Source organism: Cyprinus carpio, chromosome B7 (genome assembly GCF_018340385.1).
Source record: "Cyprinus carpio isolate SPL01 chromosome B7, ASM1834038v1, whole genome shotgun sequence".
NCBI lineage: Eukaryota > Metazoa > Chordata > Actinopteri > Cypriniformes > Cyprinidae > Cyprinus > Cyprinus carpio.
Genome location: NC_056603.1, coordinates 37,394,580 through 37,412,600, shown reverse-complemented (window position 1 = coordinate 37,412,600; position 18,021 = coordinate 37,394,580). Strand labels below are relative to the sequence as shown.

At 38.6% G+C, this 18,021-nt stretch overlaps 1 pseudogene; it reads right to left on the bottom strand.

The window, feature by feature from the left end:
• LOC109047154 overlaps window positions 1-18,021 on the bottom strand; it is a 159,263-nt pseudogene that overhangs the window by 100,199 nt on the left and 41,043 nt on the right.

The following is an 18,021-nucleotide window of genomic DNA, read 5'->3' as shown; positions in this document are numbered from 1 at the left end:
CAGGACAACTCCACTCAAGCAGAGGTCACAGGAAGATAGGGATGCAGAAGGGCGGATGAGGGCTATGCAGACAGGGTTAGGAAAGATTCTGGATTATGTCACATCCTGACCCCGGACCAGTTTGTATGGCACAAAACATGCCCTGATTATTCAAAGCACCAGAACTCTGCAAATCAAATGTCGGTTAAACCACTTCAGATATATTTATGGCAAAAGAGTGGTGTCACTGAGGCCTTTTTTGTTTCACTTACCAGATTCTGGTGGTGGTTCCGGTCATGTGCCAATTCTCAAACCACTCTCTGCATTTCCACCACAGAAAAGGCAGTTCCAAGTTAGAAAAAAATCAGTTTCCACTTCAGCCCCTAAAAGCTTGCTGGCCTGGAACCATGAAATGGTGCACAGAAATGTCTTAGTGAGAAATGTCAAATATGATAAACTGTGCAAGAGAGAAAAATAGTGTCAAGAAAATCGAGAAAATCTCCCTCCAACATGTACAAAAGAGAGCACCGGTAGTTTATGCGTGTCTACTTTAATCTCTTTCAAACAATGACAGAAGGGAGTAACAAAAGATACTGGCATGATCATTACCAAAGATGGCAGATTTCCATGCATGTTTCAGGGGGGAGTGTGCCAGCCGAGTAACTGCCATTGAAAAGTATCAGAATGCCAACCGATAGCTTTCTCCAGGTACTACAGACTTGTCCCAAGCCAGGACCAACAAGAAAGGTAATCCAGGAACAGGTCCAACATGCCAAAATCACTGCAATAAAAGAGCGCCAAAATGTGATTCTACACAGCAAAATTTTGCCTCGTTTTTAGAGACAGGAAGAAATTCAGAGAATCTTAGCTGGAGTAGCACTGGAGCATACAAACAAGGTCTTTCATTTCAGGTGCTCTCTTTGGCAGCTTGAACAACCCGGCTTCTAGTCTGCCTTAAGGACTTGGGTTCAAAGTGTGGAGCGTGCTGTGAGGCGGCACGAGCTAGACAATTCCCATTACCCACGTCTTGCTCCCTGCCCTGCCATCTCGAGTCGACGCTCCACGAATACAAATAGCCAAGGCTGTGGCTAATCCCCTTCTGAATGAATGCGGACGTGATGGCCACTGTCTCACTGTTTGCAAAGAGATAGAAAAGGGCCTTTGTTTTTATGTGTGGTTAAGCAAAAAAAAGAGCTAAGTGACTGATGGAAAGAGGGACACGGTTTTTCTTCCATCCCATCATGTTGATTACTCCTCGCATTTGTCTGAGTGCCTGTCGCTCTGACGTCTCACAGGTTGTGGCGGCGGCAGAGCTGTTCCCAAAGCAATGGCATTGTAATAGCCCACAGCAAAGACGCAACAATTAACCTTTTTATTACACGCCTGTCAGCCACAGCAGACGGTTCATGGTCTCTAAGAAAATAAAATGTGGGAGTGCAAGCGAAAAAAGGCGACTTTTTATAAGCTCACCTGAAAACAGAACAAAACACCACAGGCATTGGTTTGTGCTGGCAATACAAATAAATCTGGGTATCAAAATAACATTTCAAAGAAAAGAAAAAATGCATTACAAGTTATATCCAGTGCATTATTGCAGACACATTTTATGTTTGTCTTTACAAACGCACATTATGCAAACATCCAACAGCTGCTGAGGGGAAGACTGCGGGGAGTCGTGGCCTAGTGGTTAGAGAGTTTGACTCCTAACCCTAAGGTTGTAAGTGGCTGCCCACTGCTCCAGGTTTGTGTTCACGGTGTGTGTGTGTGTGTCCATTGGTCTGTGTGTGCACTTTGGATGGGTTAAACGCAGAGCACGAATTCTGAGTATGGGTCACCATACTTGGATGTATGTCACGTCACTTTTTTTTTCAAAGACCTCCATTGCCATTGCCCGTAAATGCTTCGTTAGTCTTCAGAATACAATTCAAGATATTTTGGAAGAAAACCGGGAGGCTTGTGACTGTCCCATTGCCAAGTAAAATACACTGTCAAAGTCCAGAAAAGTATGAAAAGCATAATCAGAATAGTCCATCTGCCATCATTGGTTAAACTGTAACATTATGAAGTGACGAGATACTTTTTTGTACGCGAAAAAACAAAAAAATTACTTTTATTCAACAATTTGTCTCCTCTGTCTCTCTCCACATCACTGTAGCGTCATTTTGGAGAATATGAGCTGAACGCAAGCAGCTTCCTCTCTTCTGTGTCTGACATGCCATAAGGATATGTTTTCTACATATATTTACACTTTGATTTGAAAGAAAACAGCGCATCCTTTTGTCGCGGCTGACAAAGACGTGCCTGCGTTCACGTTCATATTCTCCAAAATGTCGCTACGGTGATGTGGAGAGACACAGAGGAGACGAATTGTTGAATAAAGTCACTATTTTTGTTTTATTCGCCTACAAAAAGTATTGTCGTCGCTTCATAACGTTATGGTTGAACCACTGATGGCAGATGGACTATTCTGACGATGTCTTTCATACTTTTATGGACCTTGACACTGTTATTTACTTGGCAGTCTATGGGACAGTCACAAGCCTCCCGGTTTTCATCCAAAATATCTTAAATTGTGTTCTGAAGACTAACAAAGCTTTTATTGGGTTTGGAACGACAAAATAAAAAAAAATAAATAAAAAAAAAAAACCATTTTGGGGTGGAGTATCCCTTTAAAAACTAAGAGCATAGGGTTACACAATGGATGTTGATAGCATAGCACAGATAAATTGTTCTAGAATGAATGTGTTGAGAAATGTTTAACTTTACACACATATATATATATATATATATATATATATAGAGATATATATATATATATATATATATATATATATATACACACACAATTTCCAAACATTATTTTTTGTTAAAAATATGTAAAATACAATATAAAGTTCATTTTTAAGGTAGCGTTATAGTTATAGTTCAGCTTAATGTTCCATTGTTTCTCCTACAAAAAAAATCTATTAAGCTATACTAAAAAGTATGAGTAACTACATTATCAATCACTTTGCAATGTAAGTATCGTAAACTATGTAATATTGAAATATCATACAATGAAACATTTGATCACTACTCAATGTCTCCTCTAGTATCCCGTGTTCCTAAAATAGGGCTGAATACCCCAGCTTTAGACTAGACTACACATGCAAAACTATACAGTCTGTTTTCTCTAAGGAAAACTGTCTAGGAAAAACATTTGAGTTATTATAGGTCACAACATAAGTTGTGAATTTCCATCTCTACGGGAAAATCCAAAAAAACAGAAGTGGGATTTTTGTTGAAACACCATTTAAGCTGTGCGGACTGTCAGAAAACCACACACTTTGGTTCAATCTGTTGCACAGCTGAGAATACCTCACTAAAAAGGACCAATGAAAGTTTCCACCCTGCACTTAGCCAGTTTTCAAGACATAATGAGCTTGTTCACTCAAAAAACAGACTTCCACAGGGGAAAGACTCTTGAGCTACCTCAAAAAAGCATTGTGCCTCTGACTTTTCAGAGCAAAACTCCTTCAGAGAGATTTTAGTGAGGTTACACAGTCAAACTCTGCAAGACTGTAAGGGTTGATGTAACTTAATTGCATTCCTTTTTCCCTCCAACAGCAAATTGGAATTTTCAGGGTAAGACCCAACTCAAACACCTCATAATCCCTGATGCTTGCCTCCTGCAAATGAAAACAAGGTCACTTTCATTTCGACTCAAAGGCCCAATATAGCAGCAGCTGTACTGCCAAACATACATGCTCTCACACATTTACAACAATGGTGCTGCATCAGCAGACACCCTGACTGACTTATTGAAACTCCTCTGCAGGCAATAACGCTGAAGGATGAAAGACAGGACAGACAAACAGTGCTCTCTCACTGTCATTCTTACATTTATATCAACATGGGTCTTGAAAACTAGTTAAGAACCACTGCCCAACATGGGTCAATATATGGTGCATATATTACACAGTTTGTGTGAAAATGCTGCGGAGATGTGTGTATCATACCAGATGTGGCTTACCTGCAACACTGAGTCTAGCTGTACGGCTTATGATTGTGCCCAGGTTGTCTATGTGGGCCACGCACTGGTAACCCCCTCCATCGGGTTTATTGTGTTTCGAGTGGACCACTGAGCTGATGAGCAGAGACCCTCGGCCAAGACCTGCCTGCGATCATCTGAGGCCAGGCTGAGGAAAGAGCCGTCTTTCTTCCATTCGATCTTGGCAGGAGACTCGCTGTGGACTGAGCAGTTGAGCAGCGTCGGCGCTCCTCGCACTGCCAGCGTATCCGATGGCTCCGTGGAGACCGGAATGGGCTGAAGTTCTTCACTGCTGATCCTACGAAGAAAGAAGATAAATCAGCCCTGGATTTCTAATCATAATACAATACGGATGAACTGAAATTAAGTGAGCTTAGGGTTGGGGGATTTAATAACAGAAGGTATTTGCATCATTGCAATAAAATTCTAATTACATTTGTGTGAATAAACACGGGCCGTGGCTTTTGATTTCGAATTTTCATATAATACAACATTTTTTCATCTTAATATTTCATTTATTCTCGCATCTGAGAGCCAAACACATCCATTCAAGTGTCAAAACTTTATTACTAGTGTCCAAAAATGACCAAACATTGCAGTAAAAGGGATAACACTTAGCGAATGCATCATAAATCATTTCATTTTACAAACAGAGCCCTTGGACATCAGGACATTCATTTGATATCTTGTTATGCTGCTCTCTCAAAAAGAAACGAGGGTTAGAACTGACAAGTCTAATGCAAAAAGTCAAACTAAGCGCAATTACTTTGCATTTGTCCTCATAAATTATTCAAATCTTGGCCTCGAGAGTCATCAGGACTTTGTGTGGATAAATAACTTGAATCATCTGTACTTCTTGGATGGGAAATGAATAATGAGCTTTTTTAAGGCTTTTTTAAATACTGCACCAAGTGATGAGGCAGAAAGCTAATATAGCTGGAAGCAGTTGAGACTGGTTTATGGCGAGTCTACAAAGAGATGGCATGACTGGGGCCCGCACAAGAACCAAAAGTCATCATTCTGCCATTTTAACTCAAGGGTTAATGTCTGGGATCACTGCTATTGAGGACACCCTTCTCCCCTCTTTAACTCGAAACTGAAGCTATGTTGGAATCACATACTGCCAGTGAGTGTACTGCATTTGATTAAGAATTTATTTGATACTGCAAGTAAATACTACAAAACTGCTACATTGGATTTCAGAGAACTTTCAGAAGGTCACTCGCTTTCTAAGAATGCTGCAAAAAATAATTGTTTTTTACATTGACACTTCATCATCAAAAAAAAAAATTCAAAAGTTTAGAATTCTGAAGGGCAACTACACTTCACTGTGACACGTACATGAATTCCCCAATGAGAATCTTAGAGAGAAGGGTCCAGTGGTGCCATCCAAATCCACTTTTCAATTCAGTTACTTGAAAATTACAAGCAGGTGTTTTGGAGCAGGGTTGAAATTCAAGTCTGCTGGAAGACAGTCCTGCAGGAGGAGGGTTGGCTACCCCTGATGAAGTGTCTAGTGTGTAGAAGCATTCCAAGATGTGTCATATAATAACACAATTCTTAATGCAACCCAACTATTCCCTACTCACTCCTAAAGGCAGAACCCTTGAAATGGGGACTTTTGAGGAAGCAAGGCAATTGCGTCTCATAAAGCTGTTTTTGAAACAACAGTTTGGAATGACCTTCAGTAACGACCATGTGGGTGGAAACTGTGAGGTAATTATGTTGCTCACTTTCACTTGGAACGACCCTTCATGTGGCGACCCCTCAAGGGCGCAAAAACATTGTTTGGAATTTGCCCTACAGTGTTCTTTGAGGACACCTACAGTCATGAAGAAGAGACAATTTCACAAAAAGAATCTTGCGGAGCAGAGTGAAAGTTTAGTTGAAATTTAGTTGAATTTTACATGTTTTTTGCTTGCCTACCTGAATAATCAATTTAATGAATGCTATGCCGTATCGAAACTGCTTCTGTGTCCAAGCCTCTACTCACTTTCAAGTGAGAATACTATCTCATCAGCCATTTGATGAACACTATTTTTATAGCGCACCTTAAAGTAAACAGCATTCCCCGGGCTCATTATCAAGGACACCAATATTAATGACACAGAAAGGATGAATCACTGTCTGGCAAACTGCTATTTCAGTGTGGAGATAAAAGTTAGGTTTATGATTTTTTTGGCAGTAGGCTACTACAACAATGTGAGTGTATAATTACAACACGTTTGTTGTTGGCTTTGGAAACCTGATATGAGCGTTTGGACATGGAGAAAAACAAGACACGCATTGTCAGACTTAACAACTGGCTAACTTATCTGGTATAATGGTGCATTTGAATGTAACGTACTGTTGAACATTCTTAAGCATTAATGCTAGCATTTGTGGCCCCCCCTTAAAATACATGAATTGTCTATTAGCTACCACAAAATGCCTCACATAGTGGATGCATATTTCCAAATATCCCCACATGGTTTTTAAAGTCTCCTGTAAGAGGAGTTTGGGGGTGTTGGTCAAATAGGGAAGTATCGGGGCTGTGGTAGTAATTGTGGTCAACCCTCTGTCCACTAAAAGAGGCCTCCTGGAACCAAACACTTATGTTTTGTGCTGACTGACTCGCATTTGACTTAATATAAAACAGCACAGAGAGCTTTACAACAGCTGCTTTTCTTGGCTGACTGCTATGTACGATAATTGCGCTCTGGCAAATGTTTAAGCTTTCCCTCGAATAGTTTTTCCTTAAGACTGATGCGAGGCAACAATGTGTTCCAGCATAAAACACATCTGGATTAGATTAATTCCTGTAAGATATATACACTTTCCTGTTCACAAACATCATTTGCACTTCATAGTCCCAGAGGAACGTTATATAGCTTTCAACAAAGACAAGTTCAATAAATAAATTGTGTTTATAACAGAAACCAAGTAAACTCTGGTGTATAGTGGCCACTATAATGTCTGAGACCACTGTGTAGGTCTAAAAACTTGAGTGAGAAATTTAATTAGAATATTGAAAATGATTTTCAGGTACAATATGTCCCCCTTTCTAATGATATCAGCACGTTAAGCTGATATAAAACACTTAAATAATGTCTTCAATAAAACAAAAAAAGAAAAAACCAAATAACTCTAATCTCAATTTCTAAAGTTTAAAAAAACCTACAACTTGGGATTTCTATCCATAGAACTGGTAATATCCAGGCTTAAATGAGAAAAATGCTAAATATGCTAACATAAAACCAAAGCTCTAGAATTTAAATGAGCTTAAGTCAAATTTTAGTATCTAAGTATTATCTGAATCCCTGAGCTACTGAACAGTTCACAGTATCTGTAGTTTTTAGTATGCACACAATATAGACAGCGATCATAGTTTTTCAAACGACTAAAAAAAAAAAAATTAGGGTCCAGAATGTTTAGAGCTCTACTCTATACTAAAGTACCATGGTATTACCGATCCAGTGACTTATCACTATACAATATTCCACCATAGTAACTCGTTAGTATCTATCTTTAAGAGTATAGAGGTATATATAATAGTAACCTAAACCACTGGGCTACTCTAACAGCTTACATCTATCTGTAGTAAGGATGCACAATATATCATAGATCATATTGGCAATGGTTTTTAAATTGTTTCAAATCCTAAAACGTCAGGACTTACATATTAAATGAGGGAAAAAAGCGCCAGATTGGTTCTCAGGTGTTTGGAACCCCCACTATATAAAGAAGTACTATGGTATTACCATCCAATACTGTCACGATATCATGTGACTGGCTTTTTGCCATAAGACCCTGTGGCCTATAATAGTTAAAAAGTAGTATAATAGTTCTAAATTAGTTGTTTATTATTCTATAATCTAGATTTAAATGCTGTAACATATTAATTAAATTTTGGGGGGTTGAAAAAAGTATAAATACCTTTTACCCTTTTGTTTATGGAGAGGTGGGGGTAAGATTAGAGCTCCTTTTTTGATTACCATGTGTCCTCAAGAGAAGGGGAAATGAAAAGGTGATCGGGCTAAGGTCCCTATTCTAATTGGAAAGTATTCCTATCATTTTCAAATGATCTAATGTATCTATGACACAAGGTTACTAAAAACATATGGCTTGCTTATAAAAAAAAAAAAGTGTTCACAGCTTCAGATTGCCCCGGGTTTGGTTGAATCTTGAGTAAATGCAGCATCTAGTGTGTAAAATGACTCAGGCCACTAAATCTGATTCAAGTCAAACCCATGTGAAAGAAATTAGAATTTAAAAAAACTAATTTAATAATTTCCTTTATACAGGACAGGTCCATGATTTGTTGAGGTGGTCTATTCAACATAAACACCAACCAAATGAGTGTTTAAATTTCATATTTAATTGTTTGTTTTGCGGGTGAAAACTATAGTTAGAACACCAAGAGTGGTAGCCAGGAGAGTTTTGTTGGCCATTAGTGCACCTACATGGTGGAGAAGAATATTTTTGTTTTTTATTGTTTGCATTAGCAATATCTGGCCAACACGTGCCAAACGTTAAACTGACTGTAGAGGAATCAAAAGAGCCGCACAGACATGGGGGTGTTGGCTGCACAGGAATACCACATACGGGAGGGCAAATGCAAATGAAAAAAAACAAAAAAAAAAAAACTTATTTTATCTGTCAGAAACGTTAGCAAGGCTATCAAAACCAGTAGCATATACACGTGGACAGAGTCGTATCCAACCCATTCATAGGCTACTAGCCAAAGTTATCACCTCTATTAATGGTTGTAATGAAATAAACAGTATTGCTGACTTGCTACATCATAAACACTGATAGAAATTATATACACCTAAAGTAAAGTATTGTGCAATGGATATACTTGTAACATGTTCATTTATCCAAACAGAGAAAACGTCTTAGCCCCAAATATCTACAATATCTGTCCTTTTAAAGTGTTTTAGGTTACATATGATGGTTTCTGTAGCACAATCCCACCCAACACACTATTGTTCACCCCTGGCTAGGCCATGATGGCGTCCTTCCCCATGTGTTTTCTCCTTTTCACCGTCTTCGAAATGATGGGTGCTTCCAAAACCATGGTCACTGACCAGTAAAAGTTTAGAGTTTCCCATCAAGATGGCAGGCGGCTGGGTCAACTTCCCCACTGGCCTTCAACTTAAGCCCGGGCCACTATACGCCCCCTACTACCTTCAGGCATGGAAGATGAGACACTGAAGGGGGCATGGCTCGAACTGTAGTGAGGGGAGAGTCGGCACTCTTGATCAAAATCATATCAAAACATCTACAATAACGTCAATTATAGCAGAGTGTGCCGTCTTCACTTTTAATTGTGTATTTGTCACAACTGGATAATTGTGTAATAACAAGCACCCACCCTCCGTGGGCCACTGCCCCCTCAAAAGTCTGTGCACGCCCTGCCTTGTCACCCTATAAAAGTGTCCGTCAGACGGTAGAGGCAGATGGGTAGATAGCTATGGAGAGTTCTTTATGATCACCTGCCTACTTAATTATTTGTATTAGAAATACTTCAGCTCCGGAAAGCCAGCGTTGTATTTTTATTGGGGTGCTTTTAAAAGAAATACATATATTTTAACTTAAATTACTACATATCACCAATGATTAGAGAACTTTTTTTTATATTACATAATATGGCTCCACATCTCAACGGTGACTCATAGCTTGCAAAATGCGGACTTTATATCTTTCTAAGTGAACTTTATATCTACTACATACTTAAAAGAGAATATTTTAGAATGTTATCACATTCTCTTATATTATGAGAAATGTGCTCTACTCTAAACGCACTGCACAGTGTTTCTATCCAGGCAGGGACAAAGTAGAAGAGATGTCTTTAGAAAACAAACAGACCTCCTGTAACTGGTTTCTTCACAAAGGAAGCCACATGGTCTCTGTTGGCTCTCACACAAGAAGCACCAAGCTGTGCCAATCAGGTACTGTACCAAACCTTCATTTTCAACAGCAGAGCGACGAAAGGACCACTTTCCCTCCATATCACCTCTTCTTAATGCCAGCTCAAGTAATTTCCAGAAAAACATATGGGAATTGCACATAAAACATATAATCAAAACAAAACCTCAGAATGCAAGAGCTCACATTGAAATAATACCAAAGCAAGTCTCTGATAGACGGAAAAATAGAACGGGTTAATTTTATTACACCACACAGAAAGAAGATTAATAAGTTAAACTATCAAGTTTCATTATTTTAATCGTGGGATCACATCTGGGAAAAACCATGTTTGAGGAATGCTTTCGCCAGAACTTCTGTTTCGTAGTTTATTCGCAATAGCGAAAATGCACAGCGGCCTTTGAATATATTATGAGTAGACGTGCTTCTGAGGCTGTTTGACCTACAGCTTAAATAAATAGACTTAGAGCAAAAACCAGTTGCACTTTGGAAAATACCAGTACAGGTACAGTTTTATTGTCCCGGACATGTCACGCAGCTTCCTCTACTCTCCTAGACTCTATCCAGTTTTTGTCATTCCTTTCCAGGTCATTAGTCTGACTGGAAAGCCTCTTTTCTTGCATTCTGTCCAACTCCAGTTTGTCTGCTTCTCTCCTGCTTGCCTTTATCTTCCAGTTCCTTTCTCCCCATCTGTCACCGTGAACACAGTGAGGACCAGCAGTGATCGGCTTATGAGAGCCAGGTTTGAGTAGGGGAAAAGTCAAGGGAGTGCTGGTTGGATTCCCTGTGATCTCGCATCTTAAATCCGCCTAATAATTTTTCCCTTCGGGGTAGCTTTAGATTCTGCAAAGAAAACAAAACATCAATCTAAATAAAAAAATTTAGGAAGAAAAAAAAAAAACAACAATTTTGACTTTTTCTAAAGGGCACCTCAAACTGCTAAAACTGTATTACAAAGTGTTTTTTGTCCTTTAGGACAATTGGATGTTTACATAAAAACCATTAACAGACATTTTACCCAAAAAGCAAAGAAAAAAAAAAAAAAATATTTTTAGCTTGAAAGTCTATTTTTAGCTAATTAATTAAAAATTTAAAAAAAAAGAGTGTTATTTCTGTTTTATTTAAAAAAAAAACATTAAAAAAAAAAACATATATATAGTACTTTTTTGAATTTCTTTGATCAGCTGATTCAATTAAAAAAAAAAAATTTCAGTATTTCTTTTTTCAAACCCAGTTTGAATAAATTTTAAAAATTTTAATAACTTATAAACTAAAAAATGTGTGGGGGAATTACCAAAATTAGAATTTTGGAAAAAATTTTAGAAAAAAAAATGCAAAATGTGAAAAAAATGTTATATAATTATATATTATAAATTTTTCCCAGTTAACGAAAATTTTACTGAAGTTTTACCCCGGACAGAGTTGGGTTTTTTCAATATCCTTTTGGGGGGTTTTGACCCCTTTAAAAGTGTGTTTTTTTTATTTTTTGGCTTTAGAGGTCTTTTAAATCACTCCTCTAAAACGGGGAAGGGATAGACTATAGTGATAATAGTGGGGGGGAAAAGATGAGCCATTTTTAAAGGTCACCGTCACCACAGAATAAAGGAAATGAACAAGAATACAGTCTCCGGGTTTTGGTCTTCAACACTCACTTCCTTTTTTGTGTTTCACAGATGCCCACTTCATTTTTCACAGCGGCTATTAGGAACAAAGCTGCTTCCCCACTCGGGACCCCTGGCACAGCGGAGACCTACCCCACAGTATGGAGGTTCCGATAGTGCTTTGCCCTCCCTCAACAGAAGCCAAGGTTTGTAGGCTGTACAAAATGATTGGTAGGCCTCCATGCGGCTTTATTAGTTTGGCACACGCCTCAGTTGGCCCGAACAGAGGCGAAAGCATACATTTTTCACCACTCAAAAAACACCTCAAGCTACCCTTCAAACTCCTGCCAGGGAGCATTTCCCCGGTTTAAAAAAATCCTGAGCACAACAGCTTAAGCCAATTCTGTCCCTACCGTATCTACCGTATTTTTTCTAGCCAGACTAATAGGATATTAAGCTAAATTAATTTTGACTTTGATAGACTTGCGAAAATCCAACACCTTCTTGCCCTGCTGTATATGCACTGTAGTGTATATTAAGCTCCTTTACAACATTCCTTTTTATATTCCTTAATATATTATATTTACATTTAAGGGTTATTTCACCCATAAATGAAAATTCCTCTGCCATCATTCCGCCACAAAAGAATATCATACAGGTTTGAAATGACAGGACAGTGAATAAATTATTTTATGGGGTGAATTGTTGCTTTCAGGTGAAAGCATAGTTTACCAAAAAACTTAAAATTCTGGCATCATTACTTACTCTCACGTTGTTCCCAAAACCTTTGTGATTTCCTTCTCCTGTGGAACACAAAAGGAGCTATTCCTTTAGCAGTCTGAGGATTGAGATGTATAGACTCAACTCTCTGAGCTTTTAAGGGGCTTAGCATTATAAATATCAGTCTACTTTCACTGTATAGAAATAAGAAGCGGGACATTTAGCAAAAATTCTTTTATGCTCCATTGAAGAAAATCTTCTGGATTGGAACGCGTAAATAATGAATTAATTTACATTTTCGGGTTTAACAAACAAGGGTTAGCTATCATGATGGCTTGGTACCATGCATGTGCATCAAGCCCTAGAGAACAGTCATTCCACTTGGAAAATGCCTGGGGATTTGAATTTTGATTCTTATACCTTTCTTTAAAATATGTCTTACTAACCTAATTGTGATTGGTAGGGTTAGAAAAGCAACCTGAATATAAGTATAGAACTCAGATATATAAAACAAGATCTATTCGGATAAATCAAATTCAAAGTAATATGCGGTTCTAGTGCCTACATAGGCAGACCTGTGAACTAAATGACGGCATCAGAAGTGCATGACTTTAAAACACTTACAAAGACAACTCTATAGTGACTGTTCAAATAGTGCAAACTGTGCCAAAACATGGTGCTCTTCACAGTGAAATGCTCAGGGAGACCTCAATCTAGGCACCGTCCCAAATGGCACTCCTATCCGACTCTACAATTTGCCACATAGACTGTTAGGTAATAGTCCACTGCGGATGTTCGCAAATGAGTGGATCATTAATCATAAAATGGACAAATTGCGGAAATACCTACAGCCAGATGGAATTAGGGATGTGACCACAAAACTGAAATGCTGTATCAGTACACGAATGTTAGAGGCCTTACAATTGATTCCAACAGACGTAGGCCTGATGTTAAGCATCAACACTCTTACATAAGCACAAAAATCACTCTAGCACACCCAAAGATTGAGTTACAAGTCCAAGTTTAATTTAGTGTTGTAGATACTTCTCAGTAAAGAACTAAATATCCTTTAGAGCAGAGCTTTTAAAACTCAAAGGTAATCTTTTATCCAACCACAATATTAAAATGTTCCAATGCTCTAAAAGAAGGTTTTCTTTCATTATGAAAACTTTAATTCGGAAACGTTCGAACATCCAAAACACGTACTTTTTTTTTTTTTTTTGGGTTATGCAAAACTTGAAGCGGGCATTATTTTTGATATGTTCTAAAAACCGGAATGTTCTGAATGTTCTAAAAACCAAGCAGTAACATCTTTAAAAAAAATTTAGATGGAGAGTCGAAAGCTAAAAGGTTGGAGAAATAAAATATTCAATGAAATGTGTTGTGAATTGCATTTTTGTGCTTAATGTTTTGAAGAATACTATTTAAAGACCAGGAAAAATTCTGAATTAAAGTTCACAGTAAACATTACTGAAGGTAGGCATTTGTTTTAAACTCAAACACTGTAAATTATGACAATTATTCTTGTTTTTGTTGATTTACACTGTTTTTGATTAACATATATGTTAATAATACAATAAAATTGTTATAATTTGAACCCTGATTTAATTGTATGATTCAGAGGATCCAGTATTGTGAGTTAATATGTCTCTTAAAGTAAATACACCAATAGATCTAGAGTAGAAACAAAAGTCTACTGTTGATTTATTTTTTAAGTTTTATTAAAGATCAAATGAATTATAATGTCCTATAATTATGCTCCTTTGGAAGTTTTCTGGAGGACTCCCAGTGTGCCCTGTTTGAGAAACCACTGCTTTAGAGGCTACATGTGCCTCTCTATCTTTCAACCATATTGGATTTTTTTTTCTTTCCTTTATTGATTTACTGGATTGACCCTGGATTGCGGATTTGGACCAAAACTAGCTCCTAGAGAACGTAACAGAATGCTGCCTGAATACAACAAGCCATTGGAGAGAAATCTATCGATTGACGCGTTGCCACCGAAATAACCAAGAACAGATTGTCATCAATTGAGCCAAACTTTTTCACCCCAGACCCGTATGCTTTCTGCGTTTCCAACGCACGGTTTGCCAAAAGTACTGGTGAAGATTAGGCAAATAGTCTCGGTGACGTAGGTATGCGTGCGTTTCTCACTACAAAATAGTGCAAATTCGGGCGTTGGCATCGCGGATCGTTCGGAGGAGTTTGCAAGTTCGACGGGGGAGTTGTGATCTCCGCGGCACAGGACCACGCAATGTCCGGTGATTCTGCTAACAGCAAGGTAATTTATAAACTCAGTCAGCTCGCCTTGGCTACTGCAATTTTCCTCACTGTATATGTACACTACGACAACATATGATATCAAAAATACCACTTCCTCCTGTATTTTCATTTTAAAATCTTACTCAGCACAGAAATGTAGGTCAGGGACATGATGTAGGTCTATATAGCCTAACATTACAATGAAACGAAATTATTAGTATCAACCAGAATTTGCCTGCGTTTTTTATTTTCATGTTTACCTATTAATAGATTAACTGACTAAAGACCCAAAGAGGACCAGGCTAGATTTACCCCCCACAAAAAGGAAATTTTTATGTTTTGTGTAATCGTCTCCAAAAATCGGCGCGGAAACCACATTTTAAACCTCGGCGCTCGTATATATTAACCCTAAAACTCCCGCATATCACTGACGCACACCTATTTTAAACAACTACATTCTCGCCTGAAATAATCTTAAAACTACCAGATTCATGACACCACGAACAGTAATATTTTAAAAATATCTGAATAAAATGCGTGTTGAAATACAATGCTGCGTGAACTCAATCAATCAGCATGCTCAGCGCCCAAGTCCCGCCCCCGAAAGTTTCGGACCTTTGAAAAAGTACTACTCGTCCCCCCTTTTTTTTCCCCCCCCCCCCCCCCCACCCCCCCCCCTCGCAGCAGGGACTTTCTGAGGGACAATTTTTTACCCGGAACTTTATTTAGATCGTGGTTTCTGCGGTGGAAAACACACGGAGTACCACCACCCAGCCAAAGTCCCTAGTTCCTGGGTTAAAGTTTCTAGGCATTGGAAACGTGGGATACGATGCCTAAAACGCTACCTAGGTAAACAACTCACTAGGTTTGAAAACAGGTTTAAAGCTAAGATGATACATTTTCAAAGTAACACACTGATGATGGATCTTCAAACTAGTTCACTACTGGCAGTTAACGATCTCTAATGTATCTGAAAGTAGGACCGTATGCCAGTCACATGCCACATGGAAGCCCACAAAGGTGCAGCTAAACAGTGCCGCTCAGATGGGGGAAGGGCAGGAAAGTCCAAACGTGAAAGCAGAAAAAAAGCCTTCCAGCAGCAAATGAATGAAAACTGATATGAATATGATATTGGGAGTTAACGGCGAGCTGTCTCTAAACAGATAGCGAATCCCCTGGAGCACACAGGTAATTTACCAGCAGCAGAAAAGCCTCACTTGCATGAACACCTCTCACCTCTGTTGGACACAGTAATTAACCACACTGATTGGAACTCGATCTCCCTCAATCATCAACAAGCCAGCCAGCTCGCTCTTGAATCAAGCAGTACAGAGACAAGGACACCAGTCAAAAGAGGACACAAAAAGAAACAGTCACAAAGCTTCACCTTTAACTCTCTGCCAGGGGTGCTGCAGCAAATAAGACACAAAGCAGACTGTGACAACTATGCACCGCTGCCCTTGAACATACTGTCAAAAAACAGCAAGAAATTAATCATGTGACAAGAGCAAATCGGATCATGTGTCTTTGTAGCCTAATATGACAATATGCCTCAATCACTTTTTGAGATGCATACGTGAATGTGTTAAATCCCGAGGCTCCCGTGTAATTATATCAGTTTAAATTCACAGGGGGTCAATTATGTGACACTTCACTTACATTAAGACCGCACACCATTAAATATGACACACCAGGATAGACAAAACTCTATCAATAAATGATGGGACTGCTGGAGCAGGACCTACCAGACATGGAAGGGGGGTTAATAGGGAGTGCGGGTGACCTGATGATGGGCTGTCTGAGTCCTCACACGGACCACTCCCACATCTGTCTTTGAGGAGTCTTACTCTCACTACGGGGATCATATCGCATTAAGCAAACAGTATTCTTCTCTTGTGTCTCAAAACAGTTTCTCTAGCAAGAGGTAAGTGGCTGCTAAAAATTTGATTAAGAAATTATTTTAAAATATATTAAAATAAAAAAACAGTTATTTAACAACATGTAGTAATAGTTCCCCAACTATTGTTTTTATGTTTGATCTAGTGTGCACTTTAAAAGCATTAAAAAAAAAAAAAAACACACATATGTCCCTAAACTTTTTAATAGTTTTGTATGTTTGACAATACGTCTACCACCAAGGTTTAAAGGGGTCATCAGATGCCCATTTTAACACAAGTGATATGATTCTTTTAGGGTCGTAATGAGAGAAGTCTATAATATACTTGTGATTAAAATTTCGCAATGGTAGTGTAAAACAACCCTTTTTACCCTGTCAAAAACATCTCTGCAAACAGCAAGCATTTCAGTGCATGCCTCTTTAAAGGCTAATGAGCTCTGATGACCCCACCCCTCTCTTCGCTGGGGTGATGAGCTGTTCTCATGAGGACTTTAGCCATGGAAAGTGCTAACCAGCACGTTATTAGGAAAGGCGATTTGCAAAGATTGATAAAAAGAACTTAAACTCGCTTCTTCTGATGGGTGAAGCTGGATCATGAATGATTCGCATGAAACATGAACACATTTAGGTAGATTGGGGGGGGCACATTCCCTTCAAAAAACAAAAGTAATCCACTGCATCTTCGGCGGCTCATATGTCGGGAGTAAATGACTGCTATGTTCATTATTACATCAAAAACAAAACACACCTCAAACAACTTACGAGCCATTCTTGTCTTACCAACTGATACAACTTTGAAACAACAGCTCACTCAGAGCGGGTCTAAGGTAAAAAGCCACGGTCAATCATAATCTGGGAGGGGCCTGGATCTGTGTGACATCACACAGACAAGAAGTGGAGAACGGCTTGATTTGAGAAAAGGGGATATTATTTATAGGTGTGATTAAAAAAAAAACACTGGGTGGATTTTTTTTCAGTATAGGCTTGGTGTTATGTGTACAAAACACTGCCAACACACATTTATGTTCAAACATATAAAAGTGAATTTTGCATTCCGATGGCCCCTTTAATACAAATGTATTTTTGCTTTTGTTTTGTTTTTTGCCCACCATCATGTTTCAGTGCATGGTTTGCTGGCAGCCTGATTTGTCCACGCTGAAATGCACGCAGACAACAAAACAGCATGTTTGCGACTGATTTAAAAACACATTTCACGAAAGTGCACTAAGAGAATGTCTTACACGACCGAACAATGCTCCTAAAAAAACAGAAATGCGCCCTTTCCCTTTGCATTTCATGTACTGACAACATTTTAAAAACAATCCCCATTCACACGGATCCTCGAAAACTACAAATGTTGTTATTATTCATGCAGGCCAGTAGTGGCGATGTCACTTTGTTAAAGACACACTACGCACTTGCGCACATACCTAGCGGTTGAACACATAAGCATGCGCATGACATTACCGTTTTCACAAATTCACGTTTTTGTAGTTTACACAGAAATGATAAAGGTATCATTTTCAAAAAAACTTGCACTTTGAAAACCATTTTCAAAGGTTTGCGTTTTCAAGGCCCAAAAGACTGTGGTGTAAATGCAGCCAAAAACTTTGTTGAAAAGT